General features: G+C 46.7%; 1 long non-coding RNA gene across 2 annotated transcripts; it reads left to right on the top strand.

Annotated features, from left to right (window-relative positions):
• Positions 1 to 992: 992 nt before the first annotated feature.
• Positions 993 to 19,119, top strand: LOC129385413 (uncharacterized). 2 transcript variants are annotated; one of them, XR_008612948.1, is made up of 3 exons: positions 993 to 1,242; positions 5,724 to 5,868; positions 19,020 to 19,119. It is a non-coding gene; the product is annotated as an uncharacterized lncRNA (long non-coding RNA). The 2 variants fall into 2 exon arrangements; XR_008612947.2 differs by lacking the exon at positions 19,020 to 19,119 and adding an exon at positions 7,437 to 7,734.
• The last annotated feature ends 8,017 nt before the right edge of the window (positions 19,120 to 27,136 follow it).

Genomic DNA, 27,136 nt, shown 5'->3' with positions numbered 1-27,136 from the left:
AAGACGAAGACGAAGTCAAAGGAACACATACGACAGGACTTCGTCTTCGTCTTTAGTGCTTTTTTATGAAAGCCGTAAACATGAACCAACTCGCCCAAATGAAGGTATTGTTGTGCGTTAGATGCTCAACAGAGCGAACCGAAGCCACGAAAGTGCTAGCGACAAGGAATGACTTCATAAAACTGTTTGGCTTACATAGATACCGCTCACGGTGGACTCGTGCGAGTAATTTCTGAACAGAAAAATGCGCTTTCATTCTTTGGTCATAATGAGCTAAATCTTCGACAAACACTTTGAAATGCGAGTTAGGTTTTGGAGGGATGACGTTAGCATCGCGAAAGTACGGGTTCATCGGCATTGCATCACGACTGAGTTAATGGGAAATTTTTGAACTATTTTGCAAACTACTAAAACGCGACTCAAAGGTTATACAATTTTTGAAGGCCAGCTCACCTTTTAAACCGTGAGCGGAAGGTACAGACTCGTTCCGAATCCTTGCGCTTGAAGTACAAGCGTGAGAAAGGTAAAAGGGAGGTGGTACTGGCTACTGTTGCTAATATGGGTTCTGAAGTTTTCATGAGTTCGTTAAGCTTGGTTAATTTCGTGGGCTCTAGCATCTGATTATAGTTTATGTCAAAGAGTGTAGCACTTTTCTCAAAGAGCGTTTATGAAATGTTCTTAAGCATAGTGACAATGAGTTTGTTCACAATTGTCTCGCGAAATCTGAGGTCGACGATAATTTTCTTTCGGCATTTCTCATCGTCTCCTCTTCTCTCTCTCTCTCTCTCTCTCTCTCTCTATATATATATATATATATATATATATATATATATATATATATATATATATATATATATATACACGCTCGCACAGTGAGCAGGCAGCGTTGTGAATTTCACAGCTGGGCAAAACGTAAGAAGTCCGCTTACAATCGCGACAACAATAGTAGCACACAAGGGCTCTGTAACTCGCTGTCGACGTGTTTCCTATAGCACACACGTGCACCACGAACTCTGGCATAGACGTTTCGCTCGTTCTCTACAGCCATTCTATCTATTATATTGCCTTTGCTTCGGTGCGCTTAATGTTCTATTATAACCCAAGTATGTTGTCGTCACATTTGCTTCACGGACGCAGGACGCTGGCTATGTAACATCAAAAACAGGGAATATGCAACCTGTATACCTTTAGTCATACCATCGTTCTAGCGCCTTATCTCTACGTTACAGAGGAGCCTTTCGGGTGAGTATATGTGATGTAATGTTATAACGAATTTAGAATCTAAACTTTTTTCTTTTCCTACAGAACACTCTTATGTTCTAGAGATGAATTGAATTGTCCGTTGTGAAGTGTGAATTATTCTTATAAAACAAAATAATTTTTGCATTGGCATGGCAATTCACAAAGTGCTCCTGCATATTCACGCCTTGAGTTCTAGCCCCTATGCTTCACGTCCATCCATTAAACGGCAATGGAGTGTTATGGGCTAGGAATTCAGCTGAAGGCGTCTGTCTCAAACTGACCAGGCACCAGCGTGCACGGCTGACAGCATTCCTGACACTGTGGCAAACTGACTAGCTTCGCACACTGGTACGAACGCTGTTTGTCGTGGTCTTCGAAGTGCTCGGTGTTGACCCACGGGAAACGTTGGGGAGTTGATGATAGGGTCTGTTCTCGACAAACATCGCGGCTGCACCGCCGCCATTATTCGGCATGTCGGCTCTTTAATTGGCTGTTCAGAGGTCACGTGTTTTCATAGTTGTGCCGTGAATGGGAAGTTTAGCAAAGCGGAATTTTGCGTTTCGATCAACATGAAGAAACGTGACGTGGTACTGTGGACTTTAACAAGTAAATCTTTTCCTGGTCCTTAGCAGTATTGAAAGCTGTATTGCGATGTTAGCGCTTTAAAAATAAAGTGAACCGTAGTGCGAAGAAGCCCGTGTAATGCATCTGCAATTTTGCGGATATGTGGTAGTGATAAGAGCAAGCTGCCACGTGAGCTTGCTGATTGGTTGAAGGAATACTTCGTGAGGTACGTCAGAGAAGGGTCCGTTTGGTAAATGTCAATTTGACGTTGCGTGACGTCGCACTGGGTCGCCAGTGCAGAAATTTTCGCCATAACTTCTCGTGCGATGAGCCAGGCAAATTATCAATATTGATCTGTCATATGAAATGGCGGCCGAGCGGCATGTGTATCGCCGCATATTCCCCGTCGCTTGGGGCCATGAAAATATTCTATTCATAACGCAAGCCCCATAACATTTGCATCGCTCGAGGGTAGTGTTAAAATTTGTCTGTTAGGCCATCATCTTTTCAAACGCGTTTATTTGAAAAAAATATTGGTTGAATGTTACCAGGCATGTGTGACATTTAACACTTCTCATTGGTGCTTTCGTATATTTATTAGGATTAAAGACTTTTCACATGACCAGAGGTTGTGACAACGGCGGCTTTTTCATTTATAAAAACAAATGTACGCAAGGTGTCGCCTTGAAGTTTGCATACGCGGTGCGAATAAGATGCGAAGTGAAAAGGAGATGGCAGCGATGGCGTTTGCAGCTTGCAAGTATCTACCTGCGGCGCGCGCAATACGAACGGTGATACACGGCCGATTCTTGCCCAGCCGAGCCGGGCTGAGTCAGCTGCGTTTGGCGAGATGGCGGTAAAACGGCCTAGAACGTACGGTGATCTCCACTGGTTGGTCACGTACGCTGACTGAACGTAGAAACAAGTGTGTTCTGAGAAACGCATCCGGGAAAATGAAGCCGCCAACGACTTTTACACAGAAGACGACTGAAGCGACCGATGCTTTCGACGGAATAATGGTGATATTTCTGCTAGCTGTTTACTAAATCCAAGCTTTCTTGCCGAGTCAGTGCACTTTTTTGTGCTTGTCTGACCTCTACCGCTGAGCTCGTTTAGCACCATATAAAAATGGCTCACTGAGGAAGTAGCTTACCGTTTCAAGCATGGTATTTCACATAGTAATTACTAGAGAGAATTCTGGCGCTAGTGCCTGTTAGAAAGAATATAATGATCCCATTCCGTCCCCTTTCATTTTTTTTCACGATCTTCTTCCCGTCTTTACTCCCCCTTTCCCTTGCCCTAGTGCAGGGTGGCAAACCGGAGGTTTTAACTCTGTTTAACCTCCCTGCCGTTCTCTCATTTGCATATCTCTCTTTCTCTCTACGTGCTTCATGTTGTCAAATAATTCGGTCTCACACTAATGATAGCCAAGCTTCCACTTCGCTTCGATGGTACAGCCACCACCCCGGAAAAAGCCACTTTTCCGGGGAAATGCCTCCACCAGGAACATATTTTTCAAGCTATGAAACCTGTTCCTCTTATTGCGAGAGCAGTAAAAGCCGCATTTATTTAACTCGAGCCGCATTTTCGCCATCGCCTTCGGCGCGCCGCCGTGATGTTGTGTATAATGTCCCAGGTCGATAACACCATCGCCGCATGTCGTATGCTGTATGTGCGAGTGAGAGCGCGCGAGCGAAGCCGACCATCGCGACTCAATCTGGCGCGCGCGAAGGAAATGGCGGAGTACAAACGCGCCGTCTTCCGTCGCGGGAAAGGCCCTTGGGGTTGGGAAGGAAGGAGGGGGAAGCGTGGTACTCCGGCAACAACTGTGCGTTTCTCGATTGGGTGCAAGGGCAACTGATGATCGCGGCTCAATCTCCCGCGCCAGATATGGAGGAAAGCGGGGAGGCAGCACGGGAAGGACGGATGGCGGCGGCCTCGACTCCGCCAACGAGTGCAAACTCTGCCCCAACGCGCGTGGTCGCGCGCGCCGTATCTTGAAAGGGACCTGCAGATAGCTGATACTTTTCTGCGCGCTGTGTTCTCGCTGCTCTGGCGTTCAAGCCATAGACCGCACAAAGGTCACTTCGCTCGCTGCTGCTGCCATACTTCTTCACACTAGCGTTTTGACAGCGAATGTCCGCGCTCATCGAGTGTGATGTGTCCGTGTCTACTTGTGCGCGCTGACAACATGCTTGTTAATTAAGTTAGTAAGCGAATGTTTCCAAGTTTATCAGGTGGATAAATCTACTATCCTTACTTCGTATAACTGTCTACTAATTTGCTATCTCAATCGATGCTTCGCCTTTCGGGCGAAACTGCGGCTTTTCCTTTTCACACACCCTAAAATGCCCTTTTTGGCTTTACAAAGGGTGGATAGAGTAAGAAAAAACATCAAAGAAATTGTTAACAACGATAATTATGAAGAGACATTTAAATGAACATTTTTGTTAAAGAAGCTCTATTCGTTTCTTTTCTAGCTTCGTTCTACATTGAAGCGGGTGCCAACTTATTCTTTCGGGCTAGTTAGATGCGTGCAGACTCATGTGGATGTTGTCACGTGGTAGTGACGGTCGAGGGCACAGCACCATAACGGTGAATGATGATACTGCGTTGGGCGTGCCTATGCCCACCAAAACAGGCTACATTCAAAGCTCAAGGAAAGCGGCGAACACAGTCGGCGGTCGTCGAAAATCTGATCAGCGGGTCAAGCGCGTCGCCTTTTATACACCAGACGTTGAATGTTCCAGAGTAATCGCTGGGACCCGCGTGTCTTCCACAAAGTGCTACACTATTCGCATCGCGCATACATGCAATCAGATTACACAAGATTCGGTGACAGACAGCGGATTAAATCATCGAAAACATTCCAGAAACTTCCGACACATGCTGACGCGGCCTGTGCTGTGCGATAACATTGGTTAGACGATGACAAGCGGTCACCCGGAAAAAATAAACAAGTACACGGGTCAATATTGTGCAGTGCCTTGTCACATCGAAGACAGTGACAATTGATTCAGATGCACACAAGTGCTCAATGCTCTTGCGTGTGGTCGTTTCTTTTTAATTATCACATGGTGTCGTCCTTGCTTATTTATTTGGCCGAAAGGTACTATGAGAAATATGGCGATGCAATTTGCTACCATAAGTAGTATGATCAAATCAAATACATCAATCTACTAATGTTGTTCTGATATGTCAGTCAAAGACGGAAGAAAGATGTCGAACCGCATTTACATTTCCTTGTTACCTTTCGAGAATCCCGTATAGTAAGTTCCGAATAATCACTTTATGATATGTACTTAATAAATGATTTCGGTATTCTGTAGAAAAGAAGGATGTGCCAGTAACATGCCGAAAGGCCCCGATTGACGAAATAGTACTTTTCGAAAAATTGTGGCGTACGTGAGCAGTGCGTACTCGGCTCAAAAACCAAAGTCTGAATCCCAAACAGCAAACCATTAATTCAAATTGTGGTCGGAAAAAGCTTTCCCTAAAGCGAAGCTTTCTTGCCTACCGTCCCATGGTATGGCCTGTGCCTATCTGAGTTGTCCTCCTCATCGATATTTTGATGAGAGATAAACCAAGGATCACCTTCAGGGTGGTTATTGCTCTTAATACAGGTATTGTCTACTCGCAGCAGTAAAAATTAATAGCTTTGCGCAGTGAAGGAGTTCTAATGCACCACACAGTTACCTAGCACATTTTCATCGACACAATGTAAAGCGCAAGCTATATTACAATAATGAAATTTCCGAAGTTATTCTTTTGCATATGTGCAATACTTTATGGAAATCGATAAAGAAGGCATTCTATTCTTAAACATGACAGTGCAGCTGGGTCGCACATGTTCTCTGTGCATGCGTACTGTTAGATTACCTTAAGCACTAACTGCAACCAAACATTGCACTTTTCAGAACTGATGTGGGCTCCTGGAATTTGTTTCATTTTGTGCATCCTGCCTCGTCTAATTGAGGCCGCGTACAGCGTTCGGAATATTCAAGCCACGTCAGAGAGGCCGAGTCTGGTTCCTCCGAGTGCAGCATCTGTTTCTCAAAGCCAGTAAGCTTTCTTCTATTCATCTTCTTACACAGAAATGATAGCTAGGAAACAAAACTATGGGGATATTCTCTCATCTTACAAAGCATCACAAACTTGGCAACACTGATTCCTACGATAGAGGGGCTGTATCAGGTGGGCGCAACCTAAGCCACTGGAACTTAGCCTCCTTGCACCGGAAGTCCGTCCTTAGTGACTTTACACCTGCACTCGCATGCCCGCGCCCTCGGCGTTCCTTCTGTTTTCCCCATATGAGAAACGTGCAATACACCTACTTCACATATCTACAAACACGAGGGTTAAAAAATTGTGCAGGTCCCATGCACTGTGGGAATCAGTGTAAGCGAAGCACTCCGTGCTGGATGCTTTGACTGACAATAATTATCGGTGATGTTGACTGCGAAAGCTTCATTTCTGCAACGTTTAGTCTAACACGAGAGCGGTTAGTTGATGTTAAACGTTACCTTGCGGGAACAACTGCTGTTTGTCTGCGCACTACACAGAACACACAGGCGGACACGTTTCCTGGAGGCGTTATTGTGCGCCATATTTCATAACCTCTGAGAGGGTTGAGCATAGTCACTGCCTCACGTGGCATATCGCATTGTGGCAGAAGTAATAAACCTGAATTGGATTACGGGGCTGTACGTGCCAAAACCACAATGGCATTCTGAGGCATGCCGTAGTGGCGGACTCCACATTAATTTTTACAATGTGATGTCCTTTAACGTGTCCCAAAATCAAAGTGCACGTGCTTTTTCTATTGCGCCACCGTAGAAATGCTGCTGCCGCAATCGGGATCAAATCCATGACCTCTACCAGTGCCATAGCCGCAAAGCTGACGTAGCGGGCACAGAAATGTTGATTTGACGGTCGACAACTTCCGTTGTGTCTCCTGGACCCTGCGATGCGCTTTAATTAATGCGGCTCTGCTCCCGCGCGCCCTGCATAAGATTCCCGGCTGACACATTTGCATGGGGTTTATTTTTTATAAATGGCAGCAACGTAGTGTACCGTACCTTGAACTTAAGCTTATCCAGTTTCTCCGCAACCGCCGTTGTATGGCAGTAGCGTTTGCTTGCCTTCTCACGTCACCGGCTCCTCACGTCCCTTGTATGGGAACTGCCTCTTCTCCTCCCTCCTCCCTACAGTTCTATCTACGTCTCCTCTGGACGCGCGCCTTAGAAGAAAGGGAAGCGCTGCAGCTTCTGCAATGCTTCTGAGGGGAGTCACGGATAGTTAAAGCTGTCAAGAGGCTAATGTGGCGACCTCCAGAGGCCACTGTGCACATTCGACGTGGTAGAGTAAACACGAGTTTCACATAGTTTCACATGGTTTTAGTTTCTTACATTCGCTACTGTCGCAGATACACAATCGTGCAAGTTGTGCACCCAATATTGCGTCACTCGTGCATTTTCTTACGATGTTCCTTTCATCTAGAAAATCTGCTCAGACGCATTTGCACTGTTCAGACCCAAATTATGTTTGAGGGGTTTTCTGGAGGTAACTGGAATTTAACTGCGCCGGTATAGTGTGGCAATTCCTTCAGCTCGATTCTATTCCTTTCACAGCAGCAACAACATTTAAGGACTGACCAATGTGGTGATGACCGTGGTGTAACGCCGCTTGATGCTCCGTTGAAGTGTTAAAAGGAATAGCGTTGGAATCGCTTTGCTACAATATATCGGTCCTGGTCTCTACGAGCCCATCCGGACGTCAATGACCCAGCGAGGTCACCAACGCCTTGTTCTGAAACCCAAGTGCACTCTACGTAGTCTCGTTTTTACAGATGCCTATTCAGGGGGTCACAGGCTTGCAGAAGTCTTTAAGGACAGTGAAGGCCGCTTTCTATCCTGCAACATGGTCGGTGACAGGTGAGTGCATTTCAGCACCATTGCCCTTTGTAGAAGGATAACAAAAATTACAACCATTCCACTCTATGAAGATGGAATGGCAGCGAAAGCACTTTGCTTTTCTTTTGGGAGCTTTGACTGTCGTCAGCTTTCGTTGTCATTCCAAGTTCACACAGTGGAATGGTTGTCATTTGTTTGAAGTGTGTGATGATGGGCGTTGATGTGTTTGAATGGATGATTTATTAAAGACAGTGGTTGATGCTCGATTGAGACTCTTATTTTGTCAGGGTAGTCACGATTTCTTTATGATCACTGTGATATACACTCAGTAATTCGAGAGCCACCCTGAAGATGTTGTGTGCTAGAATCAAATCAATGCACATCTGGTGATGTGTGGTAGGTATAATGGGGTTAGAGTAACATACCAGGCCAAACTCTTCCAATGTGTTTTGCATGAACCATTTCTTTTCTGGCTTTGAAATGTCCACGTTGAAGCCTCCGTTCGTGATCGCAGGTATGGTATCATCCTTTCGACCCACTGGAAATACTTGGTTATCAACTCCTTGATTTCACACTTGGACGAATCGGGCTAGACGTACGCCCTCGGGATCACGATTCCTTCTTCCGTTTGTATAGCACAAACATCCGCACAGTCGGTGATTCTGTTGATCCCATGATCGAACGGTTGCAGTTGAATGTCCTTCTTAACGCATATAGCAACACCTGCAGCGCATGACTCCGCCTGGCGATCCAACACGACTCCGATGTAGCCGGTGCGCCATGTCCCGAAATAACGTCACAATAGCTTTTCCCTCGGTCCCCGAATCGGCGTATTATATTTCGAGTTCAGAAACGGTTGCCGAACTGGTACTTCACATAGCGCCATTGAAGGTTGTAGTGTCGGCTGTCTGTCTTTTGCTGGTTTTTGAAACGCATGCAGGCGAGGTGTGAGGCTTCTTCAGTGTGTTTTAAATAGGCGGCGACATCGAAGTTGTCTTCGTCGGTGACGTGAGGAAGCATGGCTTCGAGTGTGGTAGCCTGGTTCCTTTTCCAAACTAGCTTGATCGGTGCCACCTGCGTTGTTTATTTTACTGCTGTGTTGTAGTGAGAGTTCTGCACGAAAGAACGCCCTCCGACATTTTGTGCTCGACGTCAATTTACATTGCCAGCACTTCCTCAAATTCTTATTTAGGCGTTTCATCAGTTCATTCGTCCGCGTGTAGTGAGCGGTTGTCCTGCGGTGACTTGACTGGCTGTATTGGCTTATGGCCTGCGCAAGCTCCGCTTTATTGCCGTTCTGTCGATGATAAGGACTTCTGATGTATAATGTTGCAGCAGAATGTTCTCGAAAAACAATATAGCCACTGCCGCAGTGCTATCTTTGGGCAGGGCTTTCGGTTCGGAGTATCGGAGTTCTGCGTCCACGGGGACCCATTGTGAAGTGGACTAATAGTGCTCAGCATAATGAGAAAAAAATTATTAGTTCTTTTGCGTTACTGTAGAGCGGCACATTCCCAATGACACTTGCCTATTCACGAAAGTTGGCACCAGACTTTCATTGAAGAGCGGCTCACACCTACTGGTACATACCTCTTGACCCAAGTTTGCACCAAAGAGGTTCAATGAAGACCAGAACAGACCAAACAACACAATACTCAGTGGTACAAGACGGCGCGTCACCTCCGAAATGCATGGCTGGTTGGTGCGTGCGAACGCTGAGAAACGCGTCATAGGACAACTACGGCATCCCCTTTGGAACCAAGCGGTGAAAAATAGTCATCTAGACTGCTTGAGTTCCTCAAGCTTCTGGATGGATGGATGTTATGAGCGTCCCCTTTGCAACGGGGCGGTGGGTTGCGCCACCAAGCTCTTGCTACTATGCTGCCTAATGTCCTACCTAGGTTAACCAATGAAAAAAGAAAAAAAAAAGCACTTTCTGGGTACGCTGGTGCCCCCTAGTGGCGCAGCCGAGAAGTCCGCCCTTAGCCACGGAGACAAGAAGTGTGGCACGCGGGTGCCTGCGGACACGATTCTCCCTTCGACACAATCGCTCCCTCGCATTCGGCACCCTCAGTGGCGCAAACCAGGCCCCGAACACTCTCAAGTTCAACAAGTGGCCACAGAGGGGGAGAAAATCGACCGCGTTGCGCTGCTAAAAAAAACAGGCATAGTACACCAATTAAAAAGGTTCCCCCCTTGAGCGCATTATCTCCCGCTAGAGGCGCCGTAGTAAGCCCAAGTTTCACCTACAAGCTTTTTTCAACAATAAACGAAGCGTTTTTATTACATGACAAAAAGTATAAAATTATCATTCCTAATTTTACATTGTACTCTTTAGTGCCGTATTTGTTGTTTTTGTCATTTTAAACGCAAAATAGCGTTCAGCATCATTTACCTCCCACGTGACCTCTTCCCTGGATTTAAAATTTTTACCGGTATATTCGCGCGCATCGCAGGTACGGATTCTTTGGTTCGTACATCGGTTGTTTATTTTGTGCTAAAACCAGCTTATTGCGCTTAGATATCTCGTGTTATTTAACTTGGGGTGCAAGCCCTAATGCTAGGTTTAAGTCGTGAGCCATGTGGAACACGTCTGCATCGAAATGGGAGCCGGATCCTGCTGCGACTGGGGACCGCAATGCCGGTGACCAGTTTAACATTGCTGCTTCAATGGCTATGTAATATATTCGTCTCGTTAACTTACCGGCGAAGGCAAGTTCACGAATTAGATGCTGCATTACATAAGGGCAGTCAGGACCCTGCGTTGCTGTTTCCGAAATAAACTTTCAGTTGCGAGGCCATCATTATACAAACAACCAAGAAAGAGAAAGCGATATCGGAACGCGCGTAACATTTTGCATCTCGTAGCCGTTGCCATGGGTGTCTGAGTAGACTTATCAGCCTTTTTTCGGGTCCACCGGCAACTTCTTTCGTCCACAGAACCCAATAACCGTTTGATAAACTGAAGCAATATTACTGAATTTAATGTATTAAACAGGTGCACGCATGATAATTCACCCATATTTCGTACATGTTGGTTCCAAATGTTCTTGCTGTTCAGTTTGGTTTACCTGAGGACATTTATTTTTGCTGTAGGGAAGCGGTGCATCACGTTCATGAAGAAAAAGAATGCATGAGTTCTAATAGCCTCATGTCTTGAATCTATTTCCTTGTGAAACCAGCAGTGTGATCTTTGCTAGTGTATAAACGAGCGCACAAATGTTTTCATTTGTGATCTTAATAGTACTTATGCTGTTGACATGCATTGTAGTTGAGCAGACATCAATTTTACGGAGAGTAACAATATTTATTTGCCATGCTGTTTAAGCACCCTTGAACAAACAGTGTACATTTGCATGTGTTCTGTAGTCACAAACCATTACAATGTACATGTCACACCTTTTCGCATTTTATACTGCAAAATTGTGCTTATTCCATTTCTGATGCAGTCAAAATTTCTGTTCCAGACATGCAGTAATGAGGACGGCACCAGTATAAAGCAAGACACTCCATGCACTAAACAGAAGCTGCTGCCTGCTACAACAAGGTCATTTTGTGGACTTTGGCTGCTACTACAACGTAAACACCTGGTTCAGAAATAAACATGCTTGATATATACTGTATTGGCTTGCTAGTATGAAGGTACATGCCATTTGTTTGTAGCAGATGATATGAACGTTTGTTCATGTTTACAGTTCAGCATTATTGGTTCTAACATAAAAGAAAACACTACATGAGTTTGGATAATGCCTGCTGTATCTCATATGTCACTGTTCTGCCCCAACAGAGTCTGTGCCAAGCACATCTTGGTCATCACGGCACCCCCCATCTACACCAGCAGGAAGGGGCTGGAGCCGAATTCGCAAGGCTTTACACCACAAACAAAGAAGCCATTCCAGAATTATTTGAACGAGATATCAAGTCTACGGACAACTGTGTCAAGAGTGAAAAGAGCCTCCGCCATCATTCCACTAGCACGGATATTGGCCGAGTCATCCAGGTAGCTCAACAACAAAAATTCTGTGTCTTCGGATGTACGAGTACCTTCAGCCTCTCAACAAGCACAGACGACGCTGGCCGAAAGAGTTCCGTCAGATTGTCCTTCTTTGATGAGCTTCCTGGTCTTGCCGAATTCAACTTGTGCCGAGTGTTTTTATTCAATGAATGCGAGCTTTTCCATTCCACATTCTTGTTAGAGATCATTCCTCTTCCCCATCCAAACATTAAAGGTCAACCGATTCTTTGCTCATATTTAATACCAGCCACTGTCTAGAAGCATAACATATATGTAGCAGTAGTTTCTAGTGTACTTTGCCATGTGGAATTCGTCTTTTGAAATAGCTGATGTGGGATTGGCGTGTGTCTTGCATTAACCTGTACACTGTGTGCTATGTAGCATTTAACTTTTCTTATCGTTATTTGGCTTTCAGTGTTTGCAAGGTAGAGTGGCTTCTTTCTTGAATGGAAGATTTCTCATTCCCATATTCAATTGCGAGTCTTATTCAGGATTGCTATTCTTGCTCGACAGCCTGTGTTATTGCGCAAGCTACATTGAATTGATTTATTGCAGAATCTGGTTTCGCTGCTGTCCGCATTGGTACTTGTCACCGTGTTACGTTTCTCGTATGTGGGAGCCTGGTCAGTTGGATTGGGAAGCCGTCTTTCGAAGCAAGCACCTGCTCCTACAGTCCGCACAGTGACATAGACTGCAAATTTACACGCACCCTGGTTGGTGCTCCTTGTTCTGTCTTTCCTGCTCCTGCCGTGTGCAAATTTCGCTTGTGGCCATCCTCGGCCATGATTTGGCGTCAACGGAGACTATCATACGTGATTAAATGGTCGGAAGTGTATGCAGTTGCTATCCACATGGGTGGAAAGGCCTGCAAAAGTGGCTGCAAAGTGGTGATGCCCACAAAACCAACCATGCCCATATTTAGAGAATGTGGGGCACCAAGTGTGAGTTACCCTTTATTGGCATGCGAAAGGACAAAAAGAAACGTGCAGGTTGGAAAGGAGGCAACGCTAAAATGCCGGGCACTCCATGCCGCTGTGTTGGCTGCGGCAGCAGATGCTTGCGTCACCCGATTGCTTCGCAATGCAAGTTGCTCATCTTCAACGGCGAAACACGTGGGACACACTGTCCAATGTGCTTGCGCTGCTTGTTGTTGCTTGTTACCAGACTACCATGTGCAACGAAGGCAAGCACTATGCCTACAGTCGGACGGTTGAATGTGCTGCATGCGACCCGTGTGCGTGTATGCTGACTGTTGTCATGTGGATCGTAGCCAATGTATTGATTGAGGGTTATGTTAGAGTATGCTGAAGTGATTTGATTGCAGAGTGTTGTTTCAATGCTGTCCCACTTGGTCATGGTTGCCTTGTCACATTTCTCAGATGTGGCGGCCTGGTCAGTTGCATTGGGCAACAGGCTCTCGAGGTAAGCACCTGCTCTTGCAGTCCGCACAGCGACAAAGAATCCCAGTTTACATGTACTGTGATCGGTGCTCCCTGTTCGTCCTTTCCTGCTGCAGCCGCGGGTAAAGTGTGCTTGTGGCCTTCTTCCACCGCGATTTGGCGTGAACGGAGATTATCATACATGATTACATAGTTTGAAGTGCATGAAGTTGATATCCACATGGGTGGAAAGGCCTGCAAAAGTGGCTGCAAGATGACGGTACCCATATTGAGAATGTGGGGCACCAAGTATGAGTTACACATTAGCGGCCTCCGAAAGAACAAAAAGAAACATGTAGGTTACAAAGGAGGTAACGCTAAAATGCCTGGTAGTCCATGTCGCTGTGTTGGCTGTGGCTGCAGATGCCGTGTGTCACCCGATTGCTTCGAAATGCAAGTTACGGCGACTGTCGATGCAAACAGGTGGGGAACTTCCCAACTTGCTTGCGCTGCTGATTGTCGCTCGTCACCAGACCGCCATGTGCGACGACGAAAGTGAGCAGTTTACGAGCTCGCGTTAGTGGTTTCAGCGCATCTCAACGTGCAAATTTTATTTCTGCTCTTGTAAGAAAAGGTGCACTGCTTTTCTTCTGCCAATAAAGTTGCACGTCCTGTTCACTCCCTAGTGGCTTGTTTGTGTGGACATCAGTAAAGGCTCTTTAGTCTCCTGGCAATTAAAACGCGTCAGCTGAGGCATGCCGCAAAGCCAGCAAGGCGAGCACGTCGCGCACTGAGCGTGCGCCGCCGGGAAAAAGCGGCCATATTGTCTATTGCACTCGAAAAAATGCATTTCCGCTTGCCGTATAATTAGCGCTATCTGTCGGGCCCCCCGCTAAGTTCCATGCGCTGCCACTTCTTATTTTCGTACTACTGTGGAAGGAACAGTTTTCCTTCTCTAAAGTTGGTTCTTTATTTTATGCGCATACTCAGTGGCCCAAGTTGGCGAGACCTTCATTGAAAAACGGCACGTGCCCAGTGCAATTGTGGTGCAGCCTGCAACTGCATGTGGTTGCGGTCCTTGTGAAACGCTTGTGAGGTGGCTTCGATTTCGCTCAGCATCGGAGAAGTTTAAGGGATCTATTTCTTCATTGTACAGCGGCGTACACCTACTGGCACAGACCCAGGGACTCAAGTTGGCATCAAAAACAGACTAGCACAGATTGAGTGCCACATAGCCAATGCTCCAAGTTATCATCCAAGAGTTTCTTCGGACAGCAGTACCCGCCTAGTGCCACGTCTACAGTGACCCATGACTGCGTAATGGCGCGTTCACACTGAGACATTCGGCGTCTGGAGCGGCGCCCAGTTCGGCGGAACTCAGTTCGGCGGCGGCGAGATCCGCCGGAATAGCCCCTTCGGCGCCGATCGCTCCCGGACCGATTTTTGCGGCAGCTGCCGCCGGATTCCCTCGCCGCGGTCCAATCAGAGCGCGTCTCAGCAATTAGAAAGATGACGGCCAAGCTCGACGCGCTCGTCATATCGCAGTCTTGTACGCATCGCGACCTCTGAAATGCTCATCGAATTGGTACGTAACCGCCCCGTCCTTTTTGACAAGTACCACGCGAAGCACAAGGTCTAAGCGACCTGACAAGGTGGCCTGACCAAGTTACGCGCGCTCTTGCAAAGCAGGACGAACCCACCAACGCCGGTGGCGTCGTCTCTTCGGCGAATGCTTCTGCGCGTCACGCTTCGCCAGAAAGGTGCTCGCCAAACAGGGCTAGCAGTACTGCCTCTTCTTGCTCAGGGTTTATCATTGCCTTTCCAAGCAATGTGGGAAACGCGCAAAATGAACACACGAACTGGACGTGGGCGGAGACAACTGCGCAATTTCGAGTCGCGCGAACATCCGGGATATCCCGCGCTCGCTTGGAGGTTAGCACTTTATGGGGCAGATGGCGCTGTATCTCGTTCCGGCGGCGCGGTGCGCAAGCAGCACGGAGGAAGGAAACTAAGGAGAGGCCCTGACGTCACTCTTTGTGAAGCAAAAGTGAAGCCGGAATTTGGCGTTGCTCATGGCGATGCTCCGCCTTTTGGGCTACCCTCCTCTCTTGTTTACATCTTTCGCGAAACCACGCCGCGCTGCGCGTGGTGTCGCGCGCTCGCGCTGCATCTGGCAGAGCACGGTGCAGGTAACACAGCGCAACAAGACACGGTGACTAACGCAAGCCTGCCCACTCAGCGCCTTTGCCACGGCCCGAAACCTACCAGAGCAACACGTGTGAGCGCTCAAAACCATAACAACGCCGCCATTGTGGCCCAAAAGGCGTGGCCATACAACAAAAAAAATAAAAAAGCAGCAAAAAAATGAGAACCTACTACGTCATTTCCGCCACACTTTTCTCCTAGCGCGCGGAGGGGGTAGGGCCTCTCCTTAGTTTCCTTCCTCCGTGGCAAGCAGTGTGAACGACGCGATTTTCGGCGGCAGGAGAATTCCATTCGCTGTAGACGCCGGATTCCTCAGTGTGAACGTGCCATAAAAGAGGTTCGTTGAAGAGCGGCACGTATGCTGAAATCAGCACGTACTCAGACACCCAACTTGATCCGATGGTTGTTTTCGAACCCCATGACATCAGCACAGTAGCCCGACGCGCTAAGCATTCTAACACGGTCTACCATAGACCCAGGTAGGCACGAAAATGGTTAATTTCACACTTGGGTAGATAGGTGCGCACAAACATAGAGAGAGCCCGGAATATGGGTGAAGTACACAAAGAACGCTGAGGCATTAATAAAATAAAGCAACCTTTATTTCGTAAAACAAACTAAAACAAACGAGAGCACTTTCGCATTCATTCACCTGAGCTTGTAGTTATCGCCTGATATTACGGTCGCAGGCTGCGCAAACTCCCTGTGTCTTTGACGCAGCGCCGATGTGCCGAAGCACCAACAACGACGAAGTCGCTAGTGGAGCGAGCGCTTCGGCGTTGGTAAAACAAAGTAGTTGGTTCGTGCATTTCAACTTGGCAGCATCTTTTTCGTGCTCCGCCACAATGGTGGCACCAGGCCGTAGAACAACGCGTTCCAGCAGTTGCATCGGGAACCCAACACGCACCGACTCAGCCAAAATCCTGACCCCCTCTATCATTATGGAAGTCCGATCGAAAGAAACCTCCGTGAACTGCAACCTGGAACCTTACTGGAATTCAATGAGGCATCGGGATTGCTCCCGTTCTCATGCCGACGCGCCAGGCCAGCGTCGGCATGAGAACCACTACCACTACTGGTTGCCGGGCATCGTACTCCAAATAAATCGCAAACAAAACAAAACTATGACTACATGACGTCATTGGTGATGTGTCGTATAGAATGGGTAGAGGCGCATTCCCCAAGCCGCCCTTCGCCATGACACAAGCCTGGTTTGTTCGGGCGTTCATGAAAGTCGCGGTAAGCACAGCCATCATGAACGTATGATAATTACGCCGTGTGTTGCGAATATTTTTTCCGTTGTGTTCCTGCTTTAGCATGCTGAATTTTTTTTTGCCGTTCGCATAAAACGATGGAAACGCGCTCGTGTCAACCGGAAGAAGACTCCGTAGGTCCTTCCACTGTGAAGCATATGAAATTTAAAAGCGGAGCAATTAAAGATGACTTAATTAGAAATCAGTCAAGGGAGCACGCAATTCAGAATTGAACGTCTTGTTCTTCAGTGATATAATTTTATTGCTAGATGACACGAAGCAAGGCGCAAATGTCAAGATAGATAATCAATTTCTCTTCAGCTCTGTAATTCGTACATACGATGTGATCATAGCTAACAGGATGTCCCAAGTAACGCTAAATATTCTAGCTTTTATCTAATCTGGGCAAAACGACGCCATGTGCCAACCTGAAAATGTCGCTTAAGTTTGCTCAAGCTGTGTCCCGAGAGCTTCTACAGCCACGGGCGCTACACCATTTGGCAAAAAGGGGTTACTTATTTCATATACGTGAGAGTAATGGCACATGAAAACTGAGCTGACAATTACGTTTGCGCACGATTTCTTCGTCACTACTCTTAAAACCAAATAAAAAGGATTGATCACACTTTCTTTACCTATTTTGGACCTGAACATTTTCGACTACAGGACAAGTTGTGACCAAAAGGTGTATAACCCAACTAAGACGAACTAAAGCCCATTCATCATTACATGTATTTCATCGGCAGCACCAACACTACTAATCGTTATGAGGGATGAACCGAACCACACTGCTCTTATGTCACACAGGCTTATGCAGAAACTCAGCACTCCTACAACAGTCTTGCGCTCGTGTGAAACGAGTACCTATTGAGAAAATTTATAAAAGAGTTGTGCTTACTTGTCCGCATTGTAAAATCTTAAAAGCTTTGCTGAATTCGAAATTCCGTCGTTCGAGTGCCACAGAGCCGCACATATGGTGCCTCTACTTAGCCGTGTTCACCTAGCACTTGGTTGGGACGCACTGCTGCGTCTTTCGCTCTTTGGCGCCTAATCAAACTGTCTTACACCTCTTCATACTCAACCCGGCAACCGAAGCATTTCGCCAGGCGCGAGCCGAGCTGCGCTATCGCTGAGCAAGCACCGAGATTGAGCCGCTTGCGGCGAGATTGAGCGCGGGGTGCTCGCTCGCGGCGTACGTCCCTCTCACTTGCTGCCCGCGCTGTGCTGCCCATGTAAATTAACGAAAACGGCAGCTGAGAAATGAATAAACGGGTGGAGTTATTCTTTCGCGTAAAGTCGACTTTCTTTATTTCGAAAAACTAGTGATTGCAAAAAAAAAAAGCACAACGACCACATGTAATTTGCTTCATTCCACTAAATTTGAAGATGCCCAGCAACCGCTAGGTGCACACGCGTTCCTTGAAACCGAAACTAGCACTCACCTTCCGGTGCTTGACTCTGGGGGAGGGGGGGTATTCTGTAAGAGTCCACTTCGTGGACTGTTCATTTCGGCCGCTGCTGATTGGCTAAGGCCGCTCGTCTCCTCCTCTCTGGTACAGCTGCATCCAATCAGCAGCGGCCGAAATGCACAGTCCACTAGGTGGACTCTTACAAACTTACAACCCGAAAGATTAAACCATACGTTGTTGTATTTCCATCGCGATAACACGCAAAACGGTATACAAGTCTATCGACAGCCTCAATCTTCCATTTTCGGGTGTGGGCGCGCCGGCATCACGATGATTTGAGAACGACGAGGCATTCAACGCGTGCCGTGATTCGAGGCCCGCATTCGATTCAAGGTTGGACCTGGATAGGCTGTTTGTCGCCGGGTCCTCTAGGGGGCGAGAATACAGTTGGATGTGTCATTTGCTTGCCTTTGGCGAGAATATTTGCTTTCACTGAAAGATCGATCATGGGAAACTTCGGAACTCTTCGGCTTAATGTGGCGTCTTAAACGACTGTGAAACGACTGAAACGATGAACTCGGATCAAACGACTAGATGGCTATGTCAGGGAATCCCGACAATTGAGCGTCTTGGTAGAGCACGCGAAGTTTGTGCAATTTCGAAAAGGCGACAGGTAAGCGATATTGTGTTATACAAGCGTTTGACTTTTGTCATCCAAGAATTTGCGCGTGCTTGCAGAAACCATAAGCGAAGTGGAGTAGCTTTGCGCTTCTGCTTGGTAAAACCTTAGTGTACCGTGCAGCACGCTGAATAATATTTCGTTAACTTTGTTCTTGCTTAGCCTTTCCGTAATAATTTTTGCCCACAACGGTCACATGGACGATCTCTGATGTGATTGTGATGATATGTGATGCCCGCGCTTATTCGTTGCAGTTTAAAGGCACGCACTGAGCTTGCAATGAATCTCTATTGTGACGAATTAGAGCTCATATTACCAGATGTGAATTAGCCTTTTTTTTCTGAAATTTGGTTCTTCACAGATAGCAGAAAAGGCTGTCCAGTAACGAGGACTGGACTGCAGACGGTGAAGTCGTTCGTCAAACCCAGAGATGCGCCAACTCTTGGAAAGGCACATCCTCCTACAAGGTGCGGCGTGTGTTGGGTGGTTGGTCAGCGTTCCAAGTAATAACAAAAATTGAAACTAACGTTCGCGTTTGGTTTGCGTTGATTTGCAGCCACTGGCAATCTGCATGAATAACCCGCACAAGTCAGCGCGCCGCGTCGCATCGGCCAACCCGCGAGCGGCCGAGGAAGCGAAGATAAGGCGATGAGACGGAGAGCGGTCAGGGGTAACGAGGGTGTAGCCGGCAGAGGAAAGGAGAGGTGAGGGCTAAGGGAGGGGAGCGTGACGTCACCGGCACTTTTTTCTGCGGTTTACATTTAGGCCGTCCACAGTCAGGGAAGGAATATTGTCACAGCTGACTATAGGTTTGGCGTAACTGTGGCGCAATTAAACACGGCCAATGTGAGGCACACAGAGTTTCCGCCGCCTAATCGACGCTTCCCTTGTCCAACCGCTGTTCACCAGAAAAAGGAACCACGCTTCACGCGAAATTTATGATCTCGAAGACTTCCTGCAGTGCAACACAACAAGTAGCAAACGCTGAGATCAACGCAGAAATGTTGGAGCATGGGCACGCCATTTCGAAAAACATCACCCGTGAGGACTTTTCCAAACGGCCATTTCGTTGACAAAGTGGCGTGCCGTACTTATTCGAAAGCCATTGCGCACAGTTCCATTATGTAAAGGAACACCAAAAAGCCCTCAGCATCGAACAGTACCTCTTCATAGCGCGTGTTTTCTAACAAGTCATTTTATTTTTAACGGATTTCAAGGTTCATTGTCTGCCACTTGGTTGGAAGCTCCGATGTGACGCTGTTAGCACTGGCGTCGGCCACTTATAGCGACGCAAGATAGGCAAAGAATAAGTCGAATATGATATAGCACGTTAAGAACTGGCTGCAGCTGTTCCTGTCTTCAAGGCCACCATGGTCCCCGGCGTCAGTGATTTATGTGGTTAACAGAACGCAATAAAATACGAAGAGAATATGCATTTAACAATGTACAAAATCACTTTCTGTGGACTTGCGAAAAAAACAATGACTGCCCTACCCTATAGACCACTCATTGGCTTAACGCTTCATGTTTTGAATACACGTGGCGTGCCGCCTTCGTTGTCGTCATCTTCGAATTAGTTCTTAGGCGTGCTCGTTCAACCACTGCAGCGATTCGTCATCCTCTTCGCATGGCTGAACCACTCCGATGACGGCGCTCGCGCACTTGACAAGTCACAGTCAAGCTGCCAACCATGACCACTCCCGCAGCGTGATATAGTGGTCTTAGTGTTTCTTGGAGAGCACTTAGTGACATTTTAATATTTATATAGTGCTAAAAATTCTGTTAGAGCACTAAAATATGAAATATAATTTCGAATTTTATTTCCTGAATGTTAAGCTGCCTATAAGTAGTTGAGAAGCTCAAAGTCGACAGCAAAATAGCTGGAGTGGCCACTTTTACTGTTTGCTACGGTACGAGACGCCCGGTGGATCTCTGCAGACCTTCTAACTATACAACCATGGGCTGCGAATGCGCCGCCGATTCTGTGAAACCACGATGGCAGCTGCACCTCGTATGCGCCTCATGCATACGTTTAATTCAATAAAAGTTTCTCATAGGCACCTGACTAGTGTTGGAGGTGAGGGCCAGTATTGTGTGAAGGAAATTGAAAGGCAGTAATATAAACGGGGTAGGAAAGGTAAGGATGTCAAATGGAGAGTTTCTGCTTTGCTTCCCTACACACACGGGGAAAGGTGAAGGGAAATGAAATATGTGCAAGGAATAGCGGAGAGACAAAGCAAAGGCACGAAAAAAATAGAGGAGGTGCGGAACGTCCATGAGAACTATAGTCTCTCCAATAAGCGACTGGAACGAACGAACTTCAAGAGTGCCTAGACCGACATGTGGTGCTATCGTACCCTGATGGCCTGGAAATCAGCTGATATGGGTGTCAGGGAGCGGGGCGCGTGCGATGTGATTTCGAAGTACTTTGAGTGCAGTTTCTAATATGCGTCCTTTTTGATAGTTGCGAACTGCTGCTTGGGAGTCTGTTAGGATTACTGCTACTTCAGGGCAAGTTTTATTACGAGAGAGACTGCTGTTTCCTCTGCATTCTCGGTGGCTCTTGCTCGCGTCTGCGAGTTCATTGCCTTGGTTATCCGTGACGCTTAGGACGGAGCCGTTCCGTTTAATATACCGGGCAGCATCGGCGTAAATGGTATACGGGTCTCCCCGCATTTCTTGCTGAGTGCACGGATCCTGCTTTGCGGACGCTTCTTATGGTAAGTTGGATGCATATTGCGTGGTCTACTTGTAACGGTGACACAGTCCCGGAGTGCAGGTGGGATTCTGGCTTTCTGGTCTGTGTCGGCAATGTAGTTCTTACTGTAGTAGAGATAGCGCAAAACTGCACGTCCGGTGGGTGTGAGCTGGAGTCGCTCTAGTTCGCTTACTTTATGAGCCTTGACAAGCTCTTCCCACGTAGTCTGTACGCCGAGCAAGAATAGTTCCTCCGTTAACGGGGTGGGCGAGAGCGTCAAGGCTTCTTTGATTACCTTTCGGGTGACAACATTGGGTTCCTTGATTTCAGCCAGCTTCAGTGTCAATAGGGAGTTCTGTAGGTGCTACAGCAATAGGGAGCTGTAGGTGCTGGTTAGGCGCGCTTGAATTATCCTTAGTGTGTCTTGCTCCTTGAGTCCGCTTCTTTAGTTTGGTATTCTCTTGACAAAGTGCGTAACTTTGGCAGTGTGCGTTGGAGACGCGGGAGAGTGGTCGCCGATATAGTTGGGTGGCCTTCCGCGTGTCCGTGCTCTCAGGACAAGAAGCTCCGACTTTTCGGTTGTACATGGGTGACCGCAGTCTCTGAGGTAGCTTTCGATAGTGTCGACGGCTTCTTGTAGATCGCGTTCTTGTTGTCCAGTAGTAGGTGCTTTGGTACAGAGTGTGAGATCGTCAGCGTAAAGGGCATGGCATAAGTTTGGAATGGTGTTGACTTGTTTCGATAGCTTCATCATTGCGATACTGAAAAAGAGGGGCTAATTAATTGATCCTTGTGGGGATCCTTTGGTGGGTAACCGAAATTTAGCGCTGCGGAGGTTGCAGACATCTACCGTTGCTGTTCAGTGTGTCAAAAAGCTGCTGATGTAGTTATAGATGTGGGCTCTGCAGCCGGTAATTTCGAGGTTGTGGAGAATGGCGTCGTGGCTCACGTTGTTGAATGCGCCCTTTACGTCGATTGCCAGGATTGATGATTGGCACCTGTGATCAAGGTAGTCAAGCAGGCCTTTTTTTTGAGGAACAGGAGTACGTTCTGCGTGGACGATGCTATCATAATCCGAACATGGTGTGCAGCAAGCGTCCGTGGTCCTCGAGGCATGGCGTTAACCAGTCGTGCACCATGCGGTCGAGGACCTTGCCCATGCAGAATGTGAGGGAGATGGGACGGAAGTTTTCAATGTGAAGGGGTTTGTTAGGTTTCGGGTTTAGCGTGACCTCCCAATGCTTCCTGGCTACAGGTAGGTCCCCCTTTTCCCAACAGGGGTGCTATAACGTAAAACCATTCCAAACTTTTCTATTCCAATTCTGTAATCAGGCCTCCACGATTGGTCGAAAACTTTTTTTGAAACACCCCCTCCCCTCCCTTCACCTGTCTGTCACGCGACGCCACGAAAACCGCGATAGCTCCCCATCGTGCACTTGCTCAGTTCACGGATAAATTGGTCGAATTCCGCAGGTTGATCACGAGGAGGGAATGTCCTTTTATTGCCACGAAGGAAGCATCTTAGCATGATTTATCGACAGCACTTGATATAAGTGAGACACCTCAGCTTGCTTTCAATGTCTAATGTCTCACTCGCACGAACAAATTTACGGACATTTCGAGCCAGTGCACTTTGGACGCGTGAATACAATGGAAAGAATAGTGTAGTTTGGTTTGTAACTGATGGCAGTATCGGTGGGTAAATGAACTGGTACTATTTAGACTGAGTGTTTAGGCAATATATATAAATTAATAACATGAGTAATCATCACGAGCCAAGACAGGACGGCAATCCACTCAACATTCGAGCTATGCGTTGCGAGTTTAGAAGTGAAGGGCTTAGAGTACTAAAGCATCAGTGGTTTTCATTGGGAATAGTACGGGTATGCTTATAACATTTCAATTTTCAACAATATTTCCGCTACTGAGGCTCCACACACAGACGCAACCAAGTCAGTATAAGGGAACGCACTGGCCACGTTTTAAAGCCAGTCTCGCTAAACCTTTAGCTGTGACAACCAGGGAAAGTGAGTAATGGCGAAGTGCGCTCACTCACTGTGACGTTAAATTTACCCTGTGACAGGGGTATGATTGCCCTTGCTTGTCGATGCGCCTTACATTGTCTGCTCTGTCCCACTGCACATCTAAAACTGGTATGCATACTGATAGCCTTGCGCGATGACACGCTACTTTGAGGTCACTATCATCAGCATCAGCGATGTCAACAGCGCTGTTCGAATAGTACCGTGACAGACCACTTCAAGTTGCGCTGTCCCCGAACCGTTCCGAGACATTTAAAAGTGCTGTTGCTAAATTGGCCCTTACACCAAATTTTCGATTATACAATATTCGCTGCATGTTCAACCGTAAAAATTCAATTATGGGGTTTTACGTGCCAAAACCACTTTCTGATTATGAGGCACGCCGTAGTGGAGGACTCCGCAAATTTCGGCCACCTGGGGTTCTCTAACGTGCGCCTAAATCTAAGCACACGGGTGTTTTCGCATTTCGTCCCCACCGAAATACGGCCGCCGTGGCCGGGATTCGATATTCGGGACCTCGTGTTCAGCAGCCCAACACCATAGCCAGTGAGCAACCAGGGCGGTTGTTCAACCGTACTAATCCCCAGTGGACTGGAAAGATTCGTGAGCAATTGGGTGGATTGAAAATTTATGTTTCAATAGTTTTATATCCCATTTGAACCATACAGCAGTCTGGTAACACTGAATGGTGACGAAGTGAAGTAAAAAAGACTAAATTTAGGAGTTTTAAGAGCTAAAACCAGGATTCCATTATGAGGTAGGCCATAGTGGGGCGCTCCGGATTAATTTTGACGGCTTCCGTTTCTCCAACGTTCACCTAAATCCAAGTGCACGAGCGGTTTTGTATTTCGCCTTAAACGAAATGAGGCTGCCACGACAAGGATCGACCACATGATCTCGAGTTCGGAAGCGCAACGCCATGGCCGCTGGTTGCTGAAATGTGTTGCGCGTGCCTGTGCACATTGTACGTGTGGTTTTGTATTCGCGTTTACGTCTCGGCTGTCGCACCGGGACATGTGCTCCCTGGATTCTCCTGACTTACCGCGAAGCAGTTAATCAGAGTAGAAGCGCTATAAAAACATTATATACCAATTTTCACAGTTTTCCGAAAACACTATATTTTCAGAAACGAGCATTTTGAGACAATGCGGGGAATATCAGGAACAATATCTTTGCAAAGACTCAATTGTTTGGGTCAAATACGGGCTAAATGAACATTGCTAAACCTTTATTATGAACGCATTTACAGGCGTTGTATAAAACGCTTCGAACGCTTCTCCACTTCCCTGAAAAGACCAAACACGCAAGAGGTTTCATGTTTTCAATAACCAACGGCCACATTATTGGTGACGCGCACTGAATGTTTACGGCATGTAGGGTAATCATACTCAAAATATTTACTCAATACCCGCCTTCTCCCGAACTTTGTGCAGTAAACAAGGCATTCAGTTTATACTCCCTGATTTCCCCGGTTAATTATCCCAGACTGATTCTTTATATTTCGTAGAACAAGGAAGGATCTTGTCAATGACGAGCGATAAACGTTTACTCTGTGTATTTAAGGACCGATCTTGTAGACAGTCACTAATTCAAGCGTTCCAGAGTCATACTACCCTTATCCGCAATGTTTTCCAGTCTTCTAAAATAACTGCACAATATATAATTCTAAAATACAACAAAATAAGGGTCATACTTTAATACAATCTGCGACGAAACTTTCACTTACTTAGCTTAAACAGATAAGTCGCAAATAATATCTGAACCCTTGTTCTTCTCTGTGGTAGCACGTCATAGGAGCTTTGAAGTTGGTTTCTTCGGTGTCAGCAGTGAACTAGACAATAACCCTTGTTTATATTTAGTGGAAATAAGGAGGAGGTTATATCTAATGCATAGACAAAGTTCAATGAGTGGTGGTTGCTAATTAATTTGCAATAAATTACCTAGGCAAGTGCTCTGGAGCATCATGAAAATGTTTTATGATCGACGGAAAATTTAGCCTACTGCCTTGGCGTATTACAAATGCTGCTAAGATCAAATTCAGCGAATTTATGGCGAGAGCTGCAGCCAATCTGCGTGCGCAGTTAAACGAATGTGAATCGAAAACAGCTTTTGAAAAAATAAAATATCGTTACGGTCTCCGGAGAGGGTTAAGGGGTGGGAGGGGGGGGGGGGTAAATGATCACCAAGTCACGAAGACTGTGGAACTCGTAGGAGCAACGTCGTCCTCATCTTTTTTCTTCTTTCGCTTACCGCGTTTTCCACTAACAGGGAGCCTTTGCGAAATTCCTCCTCTCCCAGGCAAAGCCCCCAGGGCGAGTCACTCCTGCGTCTTGCGTGTGAACGGCTTCAGGCGGGCCACATGCGTCACTCAATCTTTTGTGAACAGCGGTCATTGGAAGTGAGACGTGCAATTGTGCAGTTCACCTTGCTTAGACGATCGAGGATAATGAACAGCTTGGCCTCCTTCTTATGGGATTTGTCGAAGCATCAAATACATTAATAATAACTGCATTGGCATTGCCAAAGATGCTGCAAACGAATTCTTGAACGCTACACAATTTCAAGACAAGTAAAATGTGCATTATTTCATAAAAGAATGTACTCGTATGTCGCAAAAATTGTGCCCGAAATAACTGTTATCAGTGCTTCCATGTTTTCTCTCTATTCAATAAGCGAAGAAAACATCACAAGAACTTTAGAGCGATATCACTTTGAAACCAGCAAAGCAGTGCATGCCGCTGATATGATAAATGTAAAGGCCATGAAATGAACAAGTTGAGGACAAATACTTTAACGAAACTTTGTCATTCAAGAACCTTGTTTACATTTTTGTACATATGCAACGGCCAGAGAAAAATCTTAATGACGCTGTCCTTTGTTCAAATGTATTGTCACCAATGCTGTCAACGGTCGCGTATTATAATTGCACCGATGTTATAGTCGCAACAAAGAGCACATATAAAAAGCCGTTCTGCAAAATATACCAGGGCGAGCCAAATTAAATGCGCCAATGCGAATATATGACAAACGGGGTGCCTTATTTAAAAGTGGTCTCCATGAGCATTTAGACATTTCTCCCACTGACTCACGAGTCGCGTTATTCCCGTCTCATAAAACTCATTGGGCTGCTGCTTCAAAAAGTCGGTACCTGACTCTTTCTCGTCATCGTCCGAGATGAACCTGGTTCCCTTGAGCAGTTTCTTCAATTGTGCCAAAATGTGGAAGTCGCAAGGCGACAGGTCTGGACTGTATGGAGGGTGTTGCAGCGTTTCCCACATGAACTTTGGCAGTTTAGTAATAACCACATCAGCGACGTGGGGACGGCCATTGTCGTGGAGCAAGATGACGCCATTCGTCAATTTTTCACGTCGTTTGTTCTTGATTGCGACACGCAGCCCATCCGGCATTTCACAATATCAGAAACGATTGATAGTCTCACCAGGTTCAGTAAATTCGATTAATAATGGCCCCTGACGATAAAAAAAAGTCAATAATACCTTTCCGGCAGAAATGACGGCCTTTGCTTTCTTTGGGGCTGGTCAATTCAAATGTTTCCAGTGTAAGCTTTGCCGTCGTGCCTCAGGCTCGTGGTACTGGCAGAATTATTCATCCCCGGTCACAATTGCAGACAAAAGGTCCTCGGCCTCATTGTGCTACCGGATTAGATGAGTCAACGCAGCGCCTAACCTCTCTGTTTTCTGGCGGTGGTTCAAAATCTTGGGCATCCATTGCGGACAC

The sequence above is a fragment of the Dermacentor andersoni genome, chromosome 7, assembly GCF_023375885.2.
Source record: "Dermacentor andersoni chromosome 7, qqDerAnde1_hic_scaffold, whole genome shotgun sequence".
Taxonomy (NCBI): domain Eukaryota; kingdom Metazoa; phylum Arthropoda; class Arachnida; order Ixodida; family Ixodidae; genus Dermacentor; species Dermacentor andersoni.
Note: the sequence above shows the minus strand (reverse complement) of the source record. Positions and strands in the feature narration are given on the sequence as shown.